The sequence below is a fragment of the Opisthocomus hoazin genome, chromosome 2, assembly GCF_030867145.1.
Source record: "Opisthocomus hoazin isolate bOpiHoa1 chromosome 2, bOpiHoa1.hap1, whole genome shotgun sequence".
In the NCBI taxonomy this organism is placed as follows: Eukaryota; Metazoa; Chordata; class Aves; order Opisthocomiformes; family Opisthocomidae; genus Opisthocomus; species Opisthocomus hoazin.
Genome location: NC_134415.1, coordinates 124,676,134 through 124,689,794, shown reverse-complemented (window position 1 = coordinate 124,689,794; position 13,661 = coordinate 124,676,134). Strand labels below are relative to the sequence as shown.

Below are 13,661 nucleotides of genomic sequence, written 5' to 3'. Positions count from 1 at the left end.
TTAATCTATCTTATTTTTATCCCATCTGTGAGAAAAAAACGTCCACAGCGCAAATCAATCTGCTTAGCAATGCAGATCCCATGACCTCCTAGCTAGGTTGCAGCAATGTTTTCTGTTTATCTGGTGCTGCCCTTGTGCACTCACCCATGCCCTATCCCTAACACAGCATGTATTTTCAAGTTGTCCTAAAGGTCTCTTTCAAGGTGAATTAACTGAGTCTCATGCATACTCTATTGTCGAGTGTGGACTCCAGATCATTCCTCTTCCATATAAAGTTTTAAATCAGTTTAGACTGAAAATCTTACTGAGGGATCTCACACGTTCTCCATACAATGTGCTGTAAATGAAGATGGATGCACTCCCTGAGAGAATCTACTGCAGCTCAGGGTGTCCCAAAGAAGGATACATGGACCACTAATGTCACATATGCTGCTTCAAGGGGATACAGGCCAAGCAGAGAGATGGTAACGGTAGTACCCATGTCAGCTGCTGGCGGTGGTGGAATCACCACTGCCAAGGATGGTTCCACTTTAAAAACAAAGGTGGGATGCCTGCTGCAGTTGGCATAGGAGTGAATTCAAGGAAGGTCTATGGCTGGCATTGTCCAGGAAGATGGACTGAATGGTCTCAGTGGTCCTTTTACACCTTTTCTTTAGGTACCTATGAAAACAGCTGGGTTAGACTACTTTGTGAGATGATGGCCGGAAGGATGTGACACAGTGGCCAGTGACAGTTGCTCCACGCAGAGCCATGCTGGCTTGCCAAGTGGTGGAAAAGTCTCCAGGATGCAGAGGAGGTGAGACTGTTTCTCTCCTCCTGCTACCCCAGGTAGCCCTGCGATAGTATTTAGCCTATGGTTTGGAGACACAAACGACATGTCATTATCACAAGGAGGTCTGCAGAAACACTTCAAGCAACTGTTTGTAAATCCATGTGTGTTTGTAAGTCCAAACATTTGTAAATCCATTCCCACCAACTGGAAATACATGTGCCAGTGACTATGAAAGCACATATACCCACACCTTTTAAAGGAAGGCAGAAAGACATAATCTTTTTTTAAATCAATATTTTCAATCAAAATTTCCTGAAATAAATCAGTAAAGCAAAGTTTTTTTTAAAAGTACCTACTTAAGTACTAAACTCTCCTTTCCATTCCCCACATCTCTGAATGAAGGAGCAGGACATAATACGGTCCTTCTATTAGCAAGGACTGAAACGTCAAGCTATACCCTTACACCACCTCACCTTCTTACAAAAAAATATCCATTATCCAGCTTGTGCAACACCAGAAAATTATTTTCATGTACACATAATTAAAAAATTGGCTAAACTTTGAATATTTGCCTCTTATTTTATATTTACCCCATTTTCTTTGCTGGATCACCAGCCAGCATGAGAATGGACAGGTATGGGTCATCTTCATTTGTTTGCAGACTGCCTCAGACCCACAGACAAAGGAGTCCTGCTCCAGAGTATGCTACCAGGGAGTGCCCTCCTTGGCTTGTCGAGGAAGTGAGAGTCTTCTCAAGATGACACTATGAATGCTGTGCTTTCTTCACCTCCGGAGACACTATAACACTGCAGTGCACCTACTCAGCCCCCTCCTAGTAGCACAGCACAGTCCTTAACGCTGAATCAATGCAAAAGAAACGGAGTACACTGAGCTCTTGGGGAGAGGGATATTACTCCATTTTAAGTTGTCCTGGAAAAATGTAAAAGTGGTATTTTTTATAGGTTAATGTATTTTCCTGATGCTCATTCTGGCCGGAGGGATCCTCTGGTCTTTCCTGACCAGCATTCATCTGTTCCTTTCTGAAACGCAGGAGATAAAGGAGATGCCTCCTGTGAGACTGGGTGGGGAAGGAGACATGGTCCACAGGTGAAGCAGGGGAACATGAAAGATCTGGAATGTTCATTTTCCTAAGGATTTCACTTAATCAAATTATCACCAAACTGCAAGCCATTTCTAACCACTAATCACCCACTGCCTGGAAACTATTTTAAATGAATGTAAATGTACAAAATACGGTTGATGAAAGCCTTGAAATATATATCCTGGGAAGTTTGTGAACTCTAACAACAGCGAAGAAACAAAACCACAGTTTCTTTTCATAACTTCAGTCCTATTCTAGGGGCAATACACCAGCACGTGTAATAGATCTTTCCTTCCTCACTGCTTTCTTGCCAAGAATGCCATTTGAACTCTTTGGAAACTGCACTATAGCTACTGCATACTGTCTATCTTCCAGAATATATCAAATGTTATTTAAATAAATGCATGCTAGAATTTTTCTACACTGCCTCCTGGTAAAGAGTAGCCATAATGAGCCTACGGTCAGACTGAAAGAGTCAAAAGAGCTGAAGTCAAACAGAACAGCTTGGAATTATCCTATAGTACCAGACTCTGCATACTGATATAACAGACTAAATACTTAGAAGAAAAAACAAAGGATCGCAGATGTTGCCCCACAAAAACTGCAGCCAGTCTTAGCACTGACTTCTTTGTCCTTTAACCTTACAGGAAAGACTTGTCAATACATATTGCATCATGGCAGCACAACAGCTGAATCAACTACCCAACCTTGGACAATGGGGAAACAACCCCACAGATACCCTCAAGCAGTCCATGTCTCCTCCTGAGGAGTTCCGAGCAAGTTTACTTCATGCTTCTCTAAGTCACATGGTTTGATGGAAACAACAAGGTAGAAGCAATTTCCTTAAAAGCCATAGAGATTTTATGTTACGTTTTCCTATACTATGAGGTTTTAATCTGTAGGTCCTTATGGCCCAAAGTGATTTTGCAGATTGAAATATCAGTTTTCTGTAGACCAAAGTTCAAACCCTAACAGAACTTCACATTTTCCCGGTAGTAATCTAGTCCCTACAGTCCCCATCACAAAATTTCTGCTCAAAAGCAAGACCCCATGCTCAAAAATTCAGTGAAAGAGAGGATGGAGGAGGCAATGCGGCTCTTCAGCTGCCTACTCTGTGGCCAGCTCTTGAAACTATAATTGCCCAGAAATAAAATGTATGCAAATTCAGAAGAGAAACACAACAAAAACCACAACACAGGCAAGCTGCATCCATTCATCGATACAGCAAAAGCAAATATTGATGAAACAGGAGATTTTTTTTTCTAAGCCCCGGTTTGGAATTTGCTATTTCTTCCAGGGTCAACAAAACCTTCATATTCAAAATTTTGCATATGTGCTTTGAGAATTTGCATGCTATGAGGTCTCACCATGGATAGCATGGCTTTTCTCAAGCAACACGTGCAACAGAAAGCCATCGCAATTTTTTCCAGCCTTCCCTCACTAATAACACGTATCAGTCACTTAAAGCTTTTCATTTTTTCAGCATGTTGCAAGGGAGAAGGAATGAAACCTCAGACAGGTGGCTTTAAGGTAACACTCCCATTTTGCAGCTGGGTAAGATGACCTTCCTGTCACCATGACTGGTGGAGGACGCGGGCTTCTCAGCTCCACCAGCTGCACTTAGTCTCCCTCTCAGATCCATAGCAGTCCTGAGGGCTGCAAGGGCACATCAGGCCCAAAGAGCCACTGCAACAGGGTTATGTTTTAGGGTGCCTGCTTCAAACTGCGCTGTTGTGAAATGACTCTAGGCTGTCCAAGAGACACAGAAAGGCAAGTTGGGAAGTTTTATGTCCACCTTTCAAGGTTGCTTCTCTCAAGCAGGTCATTTTCTTCATATCTTTGCCTGCATTCTTGTATTTTCCAGAAAATACCTTTCCTCGTCCCTTCCCAGTTCGTGTTGTCTTTTGCTGTTTTCAATATGCTTTCACTTTATCTCTGAGCTGATTCAAACTGTGTGACCTCTGCCATGAGAGGAAAGAACCAAAGGTCAAGAAAGCTCTTACGCTATTTCTGTAGTAGTGAATTAAACCGTTAGGGACACAAGCATGGGTGATGGAACTTGACTGTCTTATGAGGAGTGGCTGAGGGAACTGGTGTTGTTTAGTCTGGAGAAAAGGAGGCTCAGGGAAGACCTTATCACTCTCTACAGCTACCTGAAAGGAGGGTGTAGCGAGGTGGATGTCAGACTCTTTTCCCAAGTAGCAAGTAAGAGGATGAGGAGAAACAGCCTCAAGTTGCGCCAGGGGAGGTTTAGATTGGTTATAAGGAAAAATTTATTCACAGAAATGGTTATCAAGCATCAGTACAGGCTGACCAGGGAAGTGGTTGAGTCACCATCACTGGAGGGATTTAAAAGACATGCAGATGTGGCACTTCGGGACAAGGTTTAGCGGTGGACTTGGCAGTGTTAGGTTTACAGTTGAACTCCATGATCTTACAGGTCTTTTCCAACCTAAATAATCCTATTATTCTATTACACTATTCTATAACTCTATTACACAGCTACCTCACACACCTTTGGTGCAAGCCAACTGGTACCCTCCCAGATAATTCCCAGAAAAGGCTCAGGAACCAGCATGCACTATGTGAACGCGAAAGATGAACCACTGGAGCATTTGGTGCCCGCAGACACAGGTGCCTCAACCTTCCAAAAATTTCCGTCCATCATCTGTTGTGGCCATCAGACATCAGCCGTTCTTCCTAAGCATCTGTATCAGAGGGATAGGTGACAACTCACAGCTTGGTATCCATCTCCCTACAAATGTTTGCAAAACATAATCACTTCAGAGTAGGGAACCTATTTGTCTGATTCTGGAACTCACTTGTAGTACTTCGACTACACCATTTACGTTTGCTTTAAGGATATTTCATGTACTCAGGAGAGGGCAAAAGCAGCTTAATACATGTGAGAGTAGGTCCCGCTGCACCTCCACCCTTCTTTTAACTGTTATTGTCACATATGCTAGGAACAACAACTGCTTCAGAGCAGAAACCCTACCTGTTCAGGGCAAATGGGTGCAGAGTCTTTAACATTGTTGCAATGCCAGGGGAATGAACAAATTTGCCCCCTGGGTTGAAGCTAAAGGAATGAAATTCCTGCCCTGCCTAAAATCACATGGGTCTGCTTGGCTCATCTGGTGTTATTCCGTGGTGGTTTACAAGCACTTCTGTGCCTTGCTTTCTGCTCTGCTGTGTGATGCTTGGCAGCAAGCTGCACAAGTAAAGCTGTGCAGAGGGCAAACGAGGGCCCTGGATGGAGACTTTTTTTTTTTTTTTTGGCAAGCAAGCTTCTGCCTCAGACAACCCTAGAAAATTACAGAATTACAGAAAATAGATTGCATGGCGCGATAGCCATGTGATCCCCTTCCTAACACAAATCATTTCTCTTGGTAACAACAGGCAGTATCTTGCATACTGCTTTACAAATACTGGTTAAGGTCAACAATACTTCTCCAGATTGCAGCCTGTCCTTTGCACCTGCAAAAGATGAGCTATGGAAAGTTGGCTTCAGGCCACATTCAATAAAAGTCTTACCTTGGTGTCACAGTAACGAACCTGCAGACATCCAGCCCAGCAGCGTGACCCAGAGCACCTATCTGAAGTGTTCAGGCATCCAACACGGTGAAAACGAGAACACTGAATTTCGGAGGAGTGCCTCAGAACCTGTAAGCATACATGTATGGTCCAGGGAGACAGAGTGTCTGTGCAGGCCAATTAGGTGTTCCCGTGTGCCCAGTGAGAAACTGCTGAGGGCCAGCCGGCTGGAAACACCAAGCCCAGAGATATATCTGAATAGGCACCTACCTCCTGGCTTGGTCCCCTCAGAAACTGGTTGACATGGCAGAGAAGTCTTTCCTAAATATCAGCTGGAAGTTCTCACTAGACATGTTCACTGCCTGACACGGCATCCCCTTGAAGGAGAGGTGATGCAAACCCATGCAGGAAGGCGCAAGCAGAAGATGGAGGTTGACTTGGCTACTGTCACGGTGCCCATGGCGTCTCTGGGGAGGGTTTCTGCTGCCACTCTTGCTGTCACTATGTGCTACCCCTGCACTACGTGCAGGTTTGCCTAGCCAGGGCTTCTTCAAGTACGCAAACAACAAGGGGAGAATTCCCAGTTTTCCACTTGTTAGTTTTTTAAAGAGTAGGACTCAATACTGAAAGCTATTTAGACTCTGGCTGACCAAATCTCATACCCAGAGCTCCCATACAAGCCAATGGTTGCAGGTTTTGGACAGAGAAGAGAGGTGACAATCTTTGGGACGTAAAACTCAAGAGGAGACAGGAACGCTCCTTGCAGGCTCATTGCTGGTCAAGCCTCCTTAGCTGGCTGAAGAGCACCCTTCTCAGTTCTGAATTGCAGCAGCAAGCAGAAAACACGACTTCTTTAAGAAAAGAAAAAAGGAAGCAAGGAGGATTGTCACCAGCAGTGGATCTCTCACTGCTTCCAGTTCTTGCTTGTGGAAGAGAGAGAAGGGATCTTCCCTGCACTTTGGGCAGATCTTTACCCCTTCTTTCCTGTGCACACCTGGTACCTGGCACCACACGCTGCTGTGACATTCATGGCATCAGTGCTCTCAGGAGCACTTTTTGTACTCGCTCTGTAATCAGATCCGAACCTGCTCTATATATTAATCTGACTGTAACCATTGTATCAAGTGGAGGAAAAGAAATAAGAAATTTAAATTTATAATCTGCCAGCTATTCCAAAAACCAGAGCATTGTGGACAGTAAATAGAGAGAAGCAGCAAAAGAGGAGTCAGAGGAATTTGAGTCTTTCGTGGTCATTGATGTAGTAAATCAGCACTGCAGTTTTACACAGCCAAAAGCAGTGTAAAGCAGTATGTCTGAGGGAAAGGACTGAACTTGCAAGCACATATTTCAATGTGACATTCATGCACTACGCTAACCAGGAAAAGGAGGCTGATTTCATTAAAGAAAAATAAATCTCTGAAGACTATGCAGTCCATGTATGCATTAATAAAGAAGAAGGTAAAAAAAGGGAATCCAAGTATAATTCGAACAATTTTAGGCTATGTCAGAGGGGAATCACAGTGACTAGTAAAACAAAAGGAACACAGGATGTATATTACTAAGCTAGGGAAATCAAGTCCAGCTGGGAAACTCCAGAGCAGTAACTTACAGGTAGTGTGTCAGGTACCACTGCGGATGAGATATGGGCTTTACGTGTTGTTCTCTCTGTCCTTAGTACAGTAACTGATGACCAAGAACAAAACTTAGATTTAATTAGCAAGCTCTCTGGGTATACTTAAGTTAAGGTAGTGCTTGCATATTTAAATTATGGTGACTTCAAATGTTCTCAGCTTCCTACTGCACCAGCCCCGGTAGAAACAACCCCCACTTCAAAGTAAGACGGTCAGAGAGGAAAGAGCTGGGAATTGTGGTCTTCCTATTGCCAGTGGAGGAGAACATTGAAATACTGTGGTACACAGGGGAAATCAGAGGGACGGATCCTTTTTTTTCATAACCACAGAAAGCCTCTGAGAACACTCTCCCAACTGCAGGTACAAAAATGTGCTTGCTCCAGTGAAAACCAGCTTCTGCTGGTGTGGAAGGGGACAGACTGCTCTGTGTTCCTCAGGCTAAGAGCAAACTCCAGCCAAGGACAGTGGAGGACAGCTCCTTGGTTTTAGCAACTCTGCAGTTCTGCAATGCTGCAGACAGCTTGGGGTGCACTCAGAGAGACTCACCTCCAGTAAACTGCTGGGAATTTGCATCAGGAACATGAGGTCTGAGCACCTTGAGCCAGGATTCCAACCAGTGGCTCTGCAGAAATCGGGTATCTTGAGGTGAACACCCCACAGCTGACCTTCCTCAGAGGACAAGTTTATTCTCAGCGGGGAAAGAGAACCTTTCACAGTTACAAGATTAAGCTGGTCAAGAACTAACAGGACCTGGAGAAGCAACGGGAGTGGCCTCCTCCACTCTGCCTCCAGAGAAAAATCTGGATTTTATTACAAAATTCCAGCCTCAAGCTTCCTCCCACAGGATAGACCAAGGAGGCCCAGACTTGTACAAATTAACCAAAAATAACACTTCCAGGGAGAAAGTATGACTGAGGGGATTGCTGATGAGGTACAGAGGCCTCTCACCTCCTTCTCACCAGTTCAACTCCAGAAGAAGTCAAGAGTAAGGAAGAAAAGCCTCTGGCTTCAAGATTTTTGGTGCCCTTAGTCGATTTACTGGGAAGCGACTCTGCCACAACCATGAACATGCCAGGCAGCCCCAAGCAGCGGACAGAAGAGCAAAAACTGTCCTTCCAGCCTCAGCGTTAATCCATTTTAAACAGTTGTGAGTCGCACGGTGGCGAGGCTCAGACTGACAGCGAGCTTCAGTCTCCAGCAGCAAATACGTTTAAAAATAGCCAAAGCAAACAGGATACTGCTTGGAGAGGGAAGGAGGCACGCACCTTTTCGGCTGTGTTTGGCCAGCAGCAGGGATATCGCCTGGGCAATCCTGACCGTCTCCACTACACATCCTCATTGCCATGGCAATGTCCCACAAACAGAGCAGGGATCAACAGCTCCCTGGAGCAAGGACGCAAGGGCTGTCCTCAGGTAGTGGCGTTGCATTAGAAGAAGGAAAACAAGAGATCTGTGCAGGCAAGCTGAAGACTCACTAGAGCATGTAAATGTTACCCTAATTTGTGCATCAGCACTTAAATGCCACAAGAACTGCAGCTGGAGCTACACAAGAGCAAAGCAGACAAACACAGTGATTCTGATTCAGCCTGGGGAGACAGCCAGGACTGAGCCGGGAAGCACCCACAAGTGCTGGTGGGCCATGGCTACCCCAAATGCTGCTGCTATTCTCTGGGTGAACCCCGGGAGAAACAGAAGCAGATGTCTGGCAACATGCTGCTAGGCTGCAGCAGAGCATCCTTGGAGCAATCTCGGGCAGCACAGGGAGCACCACACCAAGCTCAAGCACTGAAGCAGGGAAAAGCAGCTCAGAGAAAATGACCACCAGAGACATGAGAAGCCACCGATGATGAAAGATCTCTCCTGGAGATCTCAGTGGCCACCATGGGCTTGCAGAAAAGCATAGGGTCTGGCTCAGGGACTCGAAGTAGCACAGATCCACTGTGGCAAAGCAAGGCTTGTTCGCCCGGCCTTTGTGCAAGACAGCAAAAGGGGGAAGGGAAGCACGTGCTCACTCCACCCTCTTGCAGAGAGTCTTCACCGCCTGTGGCCTCTTACAATACTGGTTCCTCCACCACGAAGAGAGGCTTTACTCAAGGTAGTACCTTGATAATGTAACTTAAGACAACACGATTAAACTGAAAGAGACAATTTATGTTGTGCAACAGGAAATATTTACAGACAGTGAAGTCTCTTGGGCTCCAGAGCACTTTCCCAAGGTAAGCCGTGGAACTGGAATCTCCATCCCTTGACTCATCTGTCAAGGCAACAGAACAAGGTTCCATTAACAGAACAAAAAGCTGAGTTTTGGGGAAAGCAAGAAAGCCAAAAAAGCCAGAAAGGTCTTGGTGGTACTCAAGACTTTCAGTTCCCATCATGATCTCACCCTGAGTGGCTTTCTATTGTCTTGCTTTCTGCCTTGCAAGTCACAGAAAAAAGCCGATACGAAGGGACTGATTCTTCTTTGCCCTCAACTGCTGTAAATCAGGATGAACTTCACTGAAAACAGTGATGTCAGCTTACAATGAATTGGCTTCACTTCTCGATGCAAAATAATTAAGGATGACATTAGGTTCATCTCTCACTGTAGCACACATAGGTAAAGTTTTAGGATAATTTAGACTCTGACTACCCAAAGCTGCATTTGAGACAGAGGTTCATCTCCCAACACCTATATAGAAGGATGGATTTCTAAATCACCTCAGGTGCTGTCTACCCTCCAAGCACCCAAAAGCAGCACCTGAAGTGCAGTTAGCCCCCCCAGTCACCTTGCAAAGGCAATGATTCAGCTCACTACAGAGGCAAGTCGTCTGTCGGACACCTGCAAAAATGTCAGTCTGTCACTCCGTTTCCTTTCATGTGAAGAAATACAGAGCACAGTTCAGGTAAATACTGTTTATTCAGCTCCTTAGAGGTGCTGGGAGTGGCTCCTGCTACAGCTCTCTCCTCCCTCTGTTACATGAGCTCATCAGCCTCTTGGCTACGTCTCTGCTAGTAAGCTAAACCATGCCAGAGCCCATTCTTCAGCCCTGAAGCCAACTGGCACGGCCTGACGCCTACGTATTATTCAGCTCTCTTTTACACTCTGAAACAAGGTGGCCACATGCAAACTGCCTTTCCGGAGTATCCCAGCCCATCCAAACTCCCCGCAACACGCAGAAGTTGTCTCAGACCAACCTATGTGTATCACCTGTGTGCCAGCACAGACCACCAAGACCAGTACAGGTATAAGCCAGCTGTGGGGAACGCTGAATGCGAAGAATAGTTTTTGAAAAACCAGAAAGGAGTAGCACAGTACTCAGAATGATTCTGGAAGATGGTAAGACCCAAAAAAGTATTTGCTATTCAACTCGATTTTTAAAACAGTGTGGCTTTCACATAGGAACTGTGAAACAAACTTTGAGCTTTTACCTAGAAACCGACTCCAGGCAAAGCCGTCATCAATGTCTCCTGGGTCCCCCAGTGCTTACGGCAGCAAGACAAGGGATGCCAAGGCTGGACAGGGAGTTCGAACTTTCCCCAGCCATGGGAGGTGATGTGCCTCAGCTGGAGGCGAGGGCAAAGGACTGATGTGCTCAGGGTGTGACCAAAGCCTCCTTCCTCCGTTCCCCACCTTGCACCTTCCTCCACTGTGTTCCCTATGGAAAGAGGGAGCAAAGAGAACTCTGCTGCAAAACTACCATAAAACAGGGGGTGTTCGGAGGAAGCAACATGAATCGAGTGATGACTTGGAGGTAAACACACTGTACACAAAGCCTTAGGATCATTTTTCCCAGGGCCAGCTCCAAGGCTTCCCCCACCCCCATCCCCACTTATAATTAGCCAGTAAATACTGTACATATAATTGACCTTTCTAAATGCTGCTAAGTAGCTGGAGGTGTTGGGAACTAATCTTGCCAGTGAAGACCCTGGGGTTGTGCAGCGCTGACTCTGTCTGCTGGTGTATAATGCTCTGCAAGTGTTTTTTTCCTCACTCACTGACACGCTGAAATTTACTGCCCTGTGTCAGTGAGCTCAAGAAAGCCTTTTAACTCCGCAAGCTCCGGGAACTGGCTCCAGCACATGCTTCAGGATTTATCCGTCAGTTTGTTACGCCTTGTTTGTCAAGAAACAGTCAAGACTGAACGAGTTAGGGATAACAGAAATAGTACATGAAGTCACAGTCGCTCTACTCTAAAGCACAAGTGTTTGTGTCATTTTCCTACCAAATACACAAATAAATGTGTGTTTAGTGAGCAAATAAGGAAATGGCAGAGGACAGGCATCACAGGCAGGTTTTTACAGATGCCAGCTGATTTGTGCCTGTTCCTCCACATGAATGTAGTACAGATTCCTGCAAGTATCAGCTCTTTCTGGTCAGAAAAGCAATCACCGGGACCGCACACAACCACAAACCCCGTGAACACCGCCACAAACAAGCCCTAGGAAAAACCTGTCAACACGAGACTGAAGCCGAAAGACAAACACGTAAGTGAAAATAATGAGCACCCCCTGCTCTTTCCCTCACCGCCTTCCCGGCTTCTGTACAGCCCCACGCCGGTTTCTCCCTCCCTTAAACAGCTCTTCTTTTTCCATCAGTCTCATCCAGCCAGCAGCATCTGCAAAACCGTGTCGGTGCCAGCCCTCGCAGATGCTGACCTCTCCTACGGCACCGCAGCCCCTCGCCCGTCCACCACCCAAGCCCACGGCCACCTCGCCACCGACCACCTGCGTGGACGGGACCACGGCTGTCAGCAGCAAAGTTCGCCGGAGTGAAGGACATGATTGCTCTCACCGCCTCCGGTCCGCAGCAGCCTGGGAAGCTCAGCCGAGCTGCTCGGGGAGAAGAAAGTTGTTTTAGCGTTCGGTTCGTCAGCGTTGCCGGCAGCGGAGCCGAGCTGGTGGGGATGGCGGGAGCGGGAACGCGTCGCGACAGGCGGGAGCGTGAGGTGTGCCCCTGCCCTCTCACGTCGTCCCCACCGCTGCGGGTCGGCAGAGCGGACGCCTCGCGCGTCGGCGTCGGAGAGGCAGCGAAGCGGGGCGCGGGAGCGAGCGTCGAGGAGGGCAGCAACAGGAAATGACACAGAAACTTCACCAGGCTCCAATCCAAACTTGGCCCCTGACATGAAAGAGGGGAGCGGCAATTTGGGGGGGGGGGGGGGGTTGTGAGGTGGGGGAGGAGAGAAATTTTTCCCCCTCATTAACCAGCCTAAAAATCTGCTGACTGGAAAAAAAAACAGCACTGTGACAAGTTTTATTAAAGCAAGGCATGAATGGCGGGGGGGAGGGGGCGGGGGGGAGGATTCCCATCAGAGTTTATTTATTTGAGAAGGAGCGGTGTGAGGATGTCAGGCACTGAGAGCAGAATGATGCCATTTTCAACAGCTTTCTGTCTTTTCTAAACTCCTAGAATGCTCCAGCTTGTGCCTGAGGGCTAATTCTGCCTGGGGTCGCAGGCAGCCGCACCGACCCGCAGCACTGCCCGCAGCCCCCGCTGCGTGGGGACAGCGGAGGAGACGGGCCAGGGCTGCTGGGGTCCTGTGCCCAGCCTGGGGACACACGCTCCACACCCCTCGGGGACAAGGCAAGGGGCAGCCCAAGCACCGGCGAGGTACGACGATGGCATGACCACAGAAGTAGAAAATCACACGTGTGGTCAAAACTTTGCCTTGATGGATGGAAAATACTGCCTTCATTGAACAACACTGGATGGACATCTTCCAGCGAGGTAAATCCTCTGAATGCCTCTCTAAATGCTGGGTACAAGGGGACAACGGCTACTGAACTGGGTGGCAGTTTTTAAAGTATCCTTTAGACGTAACGCCCGGTACATATGGGTCCTTGCAGGCAGCCCAGACCTGGCTTGACTTTAGGCTCTTTACAAATCCCACCTGCCTTTGTAGTGGGCAGTGCTATAAACCCTTCGGTAGGAGCCCATGGGGCTTTCTAGGGGGTCCTCCTGTCTTCCCAGTTTGGCACCCACACCACCGCTGTAGGGTGGATGAGAAGTCCATGCAACAGGTCACTATAGACTGAGAAGCAGGTAAAATGGAACCTACTCACTTGGAAGTAGGTGAGTCACCCCTCATCCTGCTCAAAGATGTCCCACCAGATAGGGGCACTGCCTAGGGACAGTTGGAACCCAAGTCTAAGCTCAGATTCCTCCTTACTGGAGAGAAAATGTAAACATAGTCATTCTGGCCACAAATTTGGAAGCGGTGGGAGTTTTTTTTTCTTAAAATTCAGCATTCTCAGGCTACAGATGGCCTCACTGAGACCTCTCCACTCCCCAATCAGTTTAACAGGAATATAATTTTCCTATTAAAATAAGAATTTTAAAATATTACTACTTAATAGGGATATCTTAAGGCCAGGTGAGATCCCTGGCATGATCATTTCAGTCACCTGGTCTGATCACCTGCATAGCTGAAGCCACAAAGTGGTGTCCCAAACCAACACCAGAACCCCTACGAAATATGGCACATCTTTCAAGGTGACATTCCACCCTGAATCATACACTTTCAGTGAAGGACAATCTGTGCCAGGTAAGTTATTTCAGTGGCCATCACGCTGTCAAGAAGAAAGTCTGCCTTTTGAATCTGCATTTGTCTGGCCTCACTCTACACCCTCAACCCTGGCCATCGCT

The 13,661-nt window shown here is 46.9% G+C and overlaps 1 protein-coding gene across 6 annotated transcripts in view; it reads right to left on the bottom strand.

Moving 5' to 3' along the window:
* The window catches only part of EVA1A (eva-1 homolog A, regulator of programmed cell death), a 219,293-nt gene that overhangs the window by 53,997 nt on the left and 151,635 nt on the right, over positions 1-13,661 (bottom strand). Inside the window, exon 1 of one of the 6 annotated variants that reach the window (XM_075414946.1) lies at positions 11,811-11,987. The exons of the other annotated variants lie outside the window; for them this stretch is intronic. The gene's annotated coding sequence lies outside the window, so the exon portion shown is untranslated. Of the gene's footprint in view, positions 1-11,810; positions 11,988-13,661 lie in introns of those variants that run through there. 6 annotated transcript variants of the gene reach the window in all.